The 5,988-nt window shown below is 36.6% G+C and overlaps 1 pseudogene; it reads left to right on the top strand.

Annotated features, from left to right (window-relative positions):
• The first annotated feature begins 4,692 nt into the window (after positions 1–4,692).
• On the top strand, positions 4,693–5,408 carry LOC115869814 (annotated as a pseudogene).
• Positions 5,409–5,988: the final 580 nt, after the last annotated feature.

Here is a 5,988-nt window from a genome sequence, read left to right as displayed (position 1 = left end):
CAAGAGACATCCTGCACACCGCCCTTTCCTTCACTAACAACACCTAATTAGAACCTGTATTAGCATCACTGAGCACAATAACAAATTAAACCCATTCTCATTCAGTAGATTCTGACTCACGGCAGCCCTATAGCACAGAGCAGAACTGCCCCGTAGGGTTTCCAAGGCTGTAGCTCTTTATGGAAGCAGATTGCCTCATCTTTCTCCCCCAAACACCTGATGGGTTCAAACCACTGACCTTCTGGTTATTAGCCGAGTGCTTTAATCACTGCATCACTAGGGATCCTTTCAGCTTCCTTGCCATTACCTTGTACAAGCCACCATAGCATTCACCTGCATTATTTCAGCAGTTTCTTGACAGTGCCTGCTTTGATTGCTGCATTGGAATTCATTCATTCATTCTCCAGACAGTAGACAAAGTATGTATTTCCAAACACAAATAGAATATTATCAGTTCTTCATTCAAAACAAGTCAAAGGCATTTCATTGCCCCACCGCACCCCCCTCACCACCACCATCACTACCATGAATCCATTAACATGATTTCACAAGACCTTCACAATCTGGCCCTACTTCCTTCTCCAACTTAAAATTTCCACATTCCCTGCCTCCCTCACAACAAACCAGTTTTTCTTCCTTAGTCCTACCCCAATTTATTTATTTCTAATATTATCTTTCTCTTTTCCTTCCTGTTTTTCCCTTTGTATCCCTCCCAACTTCACTTCACAATTTTCCCCTTTCTTGTCATCTAGCCTGATTATCTTCTCTCCTTTCTTTGCTGGTATGCTTCCTACTTCTACTTTATGTCACAGTCTAAAGTTAGTTCTTCTACAGTCTTAATTGGTACCCTAAGCTGGGTTAAAATCACATCTTACGTGCTTCCACGGCTGCTGAACTAAACTTACTGTGTTGTCACATTACTATGTTGGTATTTAATTGTCCTCATGGCTTGGTCTATCTTCTTTGTTTTCCAACTAGAAGGGAAACTTTGCTTTATTGATGATTATTACTTAAAAGTTTAGTTCTAAGAGGTACCAAATAAAACTAATAAAACCTAATAAAATGTAATGTCAAAGTGAATCTAAACAACTATATGCAGACGATTTGCAAAAAAATAGCATTAACTGTGTGACTCCTTTATTCAGACTATGAATCTAATTAGGACTGGAGTTTACCTTCTGGAAGTTTAAATCTAAAAAGGATACCTGTCAATACCATCAGCTACCTAGATCTTTATATGGTGATGATATTTTATTATTAAACCATTTTATTTTAATCATAGGTAGTAACCTATGATTAAAATAAAATGGTTTAATAATAAAGGAGATACTGGGCATATTTAATGAATTTGTATAATATCTGTAACTTCTGTAAATCTAAAATGAAATCAATTGTCACAAGTTTTTAAAATGTGGTTTTGCCTGCATTCTCTCCTTAGCGATGTAATCCCCATCAAAGAAAGGAATGTCACAAAAACTCCAAACCAAAAAAGATGAGTCTGAAGATTTGTCAAAATTCATATTAATCAAGTATTTCAGAAATAAATCTGTAAAATAATATACTCATTGCATTATTGAATGTGTCTAAATGAGCTTGGTCTGTAACAACACTTTTTTCTGCTATAACAATAAAAACTAAGCTCACTGTCATTGAGTTCATGCCAAAGTAAAGCTACTACCATATAGCATAGGGTAAACTTTCCTTGTGAGTTTCTGGAGTGTAACTCTTTATGGGAGTAGACACCTCATCTTTAGTTTCAAACTGTGGGCCTGGTGGTTTTACCATAAACAAACAGCTCTAGTTTTCATATTTCCAAAAATTCCATTACTACTAAATGTTCTTTTATTTAAGAACCCACCACAACAATTTAATTAAAATACACTACAAGAAAGAAAGAAAAAAAGAGCATGAAAATTGAAGTTAAGGATTTAAGCTTAATAAAAATCAGTTAAGCAGAGAAAAAGCAATAGCTAATTTTATATTTTAATTAAATTTTAAAGTATCTGTTCAGAAAATGTTGTCTTTTAACTAACAAATTGACCTATCATCATACTGCTGCCAAAGAATTATGGTATATAACATGGCATAGATCATGACACAGAACAAGGTGAAATATTTAATATAAATTATGGCATAGTTATTTAAGCAGACAATTAATTACTGTAGTTCTATCTTAGTCTGCTATAAAATCAGACCCCAAATCAGGTCATGTCAAACTAAAATACTCGAAAACTCAAATCACTGCTATCTTTTGAAGATGAGCCATGTGGCCTTGAAAAGAATGTGAATTTTTTGCATTTGGATGGAGAGCTCTATAACTGTCTATCAGGTCCAGTCGCCTAATTGGAATGTTTAGTTCTGTAGCCTCCTGGCTAAGCTTCTTTCCCAGTGATCTATCTTTCTCTGGTAGCACTGTATTAAAGTCACTTACTATGATTGTTGAGTCTGTGATTTCTTTTTTCATCTTTTGAATAGTTTAACGAATTTCGAAGGTGTCTTGTTAGGTGTGTCTATGTATATATATTATGCTCACTGATTCTGAGTCTACTGATCCTTTGAGCATTATATAATGCCCATGTCTGTCTTTTGTTATGGTTTGCACCTTGACGTCAATTTTGTTGGAGATTAGAATTGCCGCACTGCTTTTTTTAAGTTGCCATTTGCCTGGTATATTTTCTACCACCCTTATATTCTTAGTCAATTTTTGTCTGTGAGCTTAAGATGTGTCTCTTGCATGCAACAGATTGATGGGTTATTTTTTTCTGAGTCAGTCTGCTAACCTTTGCCTTTTAATGGGAAAATTCAGGCTGCAGTGTTATTACCACTATCTCTGGAGTCATTGCTGTCATCTCATACCTTCTGCGTTGGGTGTTTTCTATGTCCCGTCATATCACTGTGCTGTGTTTATGTGGGGGGCTTCATTCTTGCCTTCTTTTCCCTCTGAGGCAATGTTATCTTGGCAGTTGTTTTTTTGCGCGTTGACTTCTGGGTGGAGTTGTGCATTATGGTGGTCTCTTGTTTGTGCTTAGTGGATGTTGGTCTTCTGACCAGAGTGAGTCAGCAAGGATTTTCCATAGAGTTGGGTGTTTTATGGTGCATTTTTTTAGTTTTTTCTTGTCCGTGGAGCCTTTTACCTCACTGTCTATCTTAATAGATAGTTTAGGGTAGATGATTCTTGGGTTAGCAGGTTTTTTTCTTTCAGCTTTCTGAAGATGTTATTCCACTCTCTCCTCCTCTTCATGGTGGACTGCTGATAGGGCTGAGCATATTCTTACCTGAAGACCATTTTATGTGATTACCTTTTTTCTCTTGCTGCTCCTATAATTTTCTTTTTCCTCAAAGTTGATTCTGACTCATAGCCACCATTTATGACTGTCCCTTTGGGTTTCCAAGACTATGAGTACAATTTTTTTTCTGGAATGGAAAGTCCGATCTTTTTCCTGTGGAGTGGCTAGTGGTATCAAACTTCTGGCATTGGGGTTAGCAGCCAAATGCATCACCAGTATGCTTTCCTTACAAACTAAAACCATCCTATTGCCATCGACTCAATTATGGCTCATAGAAATCCTATAAGACAGTTATAGCTGTCCACATAGGGATTTTAAGACTAATATTCATGGAAGTAAACTGCTACATCTTTTCCTCCATAGGGCTTCTCTTAGGGATCTACAATGCTAGCAGTAATTAAATATAACCAATCACCTCACCACCACTTTTACTGCTGTGACTTGCATTTTATTGTGATGCTGGAAGCTATGCTTCCAGTATTTCACAAATTAGCAAAATCACCCGTGGTGGACAGTTTTCAACAGAGCTCCCATACTAACACAAACTGGGAAGAAGAACCTTGAGATCTATTTCTGAAAAAAATTGGACAGTGAGAGGCTTCTGAATATGCGGACATCATGCTTGGCAAAGTAGAGGGTCAGAGAAAAAGAAGGCCACTCAATGAGATGAATTACCACAGTGGCTGCAACAATGAGATCAACATAACGATTCTGGGGATGGCAAAGGAGCAGTCAGTGTTTCATTCTATTGTAAAGAGGATCACTACGATGGGAACCAACTCAGTGGCACCAAACATTTAACACTAATGTCACAGGATTCATCTCCTTGGTTTGAAGGCTCAGGTTCATGGTCCTCTTGGACAGTCCAGTCAATTGGCATAATATAGTTCTACCAAGAATGGTTAAGTAATGGTCTGGGATTTGAAGAGTTTGCAATCAGCTGCACCGAGCTTTTAACGATGAATTATCTAATATAATAACAAATGCATATAAAAAGGGAAAAATAAGTGGGACCTCATAAAAATTTCAAACTTTTATTTAACAGAAGACTACTTAAAAAAGACAAGTTTGTACAAGCACTGCATTATACATGCAGAATTTGTTGAATTGGTGAATGTTTTGTTGTGTAAATTTTGCCAACATTGAAAAAAATTACACAAATAGCAATGAGTGGGAGGGTATGTTCTAATATCGACTGTGGTAAAATTGTACAAGGCTTATCGATATGGTTGAACTATAAAATGACATGATGTGATAAGTGGATGAAGTTTCAATAAAACTATTTTAAAAATAGGCAAGCTAATGACTGAAAGAATATCTTTAGAAATAATACATCTGATTATAATCTAATAACCCAAATATATACAGAGTTTGAATGAAAGCTCTACAAAATAATAACAGCTAAATCAATGGTGCTGGGTGTGTGCCTTGCCTAGTTTCACTTGAATCTCTTCAGGAATTATATAGGAAAGGAAAATTCAGAAGTAAATCAGTTAGAATCACCTATAGAAACCTTAACAACTATCAGATGGACTACAAGGTAGTAAAGGATATATCTTGTAAAATGGAAATGGATGGCTAGACTCTACAAAATACTTTGCAAAATCTCAAGTGCCAATTATTACTTCAGTAATTCTCTAATGATAAGTCTTAAAGACAATAAAATGTTGAAGGCTGCCATTGCTGAATATATTGAAAAGAATTCTGAACAAAGATAACTCTGCAAAGGTGGCAAGATGAAGTCAACAGAATAAGAATGATAAAGGAATGATGTTTTCTAAAAATACTGTTGACTTAGAAGTCTTGCCTTAGGGCCTTTACTACATTAATGAATAGCAGCCATTTCTTGAAATCAACTACTTTCAGTTGTTCATGCACAGATTGCTTCTTTGAGAAATTTTGTTGTGCTGATGCTAGAAGTTCTCTTAATTTATAATAGAAAACAACAAATTAAAATTCCACCTGGTATCCCCATTTATGAGTGCAACTCAAGGTATCAATGTGGGCCTGGTTGCCCTGATAGGCACATATCATTCCTTTTGTATCTTTCGAACTAACAATGGCTGTGGCTGGGGCACAAAAACACTTGTGAAGATTGAAAGAACAATTTTTGCCATATGATATGTTGACAGGCATGTAGTTCAACTGATCATGTAGCAAATTGTGTGCGTATAAATTTTGGTTTTTTTAAAATCACCTTTTTACCTTTGTTACATAACTGCTTGGTACATTCTAATATTATTTGCAGATGTACAGAAATTCATTTTCATGTTTGGGATAGGAAATCACTGTCACAGCTAAAATATAAACTTGTATATGAACAAAAATATATGTATATATAATGGTAAATATGGCAGTTACATAATCTCCTTTCAACTTGAGTGGAGTCTAGCCTGTCAATCAGGTCAGAGCCAGTCATGCCTCTGTGTGGGCATGGTTTTCTCCTGAGGATTCTGGGAACTCCTGTCTTCCTCCCTGGAGGCAGGACACACACACTCTCTGCTTTGTCTTCCTGCTGACATACCACATGGAGCTATGCTATTGGAGTCAGAGTCCTGGAGCTGGAGGAGCCACGTGGAGACCCACACCAGTGCTGAGATGCTTCCACCACCACTGGATCCAAAAGACTTTCCACCCACTGGTCTGTGATCTTCTTGCATTTGGCTTCATTGCATGTGTTGTGTGCATCTGAAGAGGAATT

This window comes from Echinops telfairi, unplaced genomic scaffold (genome assembly GCF_000313985.2).
Source record: "Echinops telfairi isolate 266 unplaced genomic scaffold, ASM31398v2 ScPeMD7_53;HRSCAF=182, whole genome shotgun sequence".
In the NCBI taxonomy this organism is placed as follows: domain Eukaryota; kingdom Metazoa; phylum Chordata; class Mammalia; order Afrosoricida; family Tenrecidae; genus Echinops; species Echinops telfairi.
This window is presented reverse-complemented; position numbering and strand designations above follow the sequence as displayed.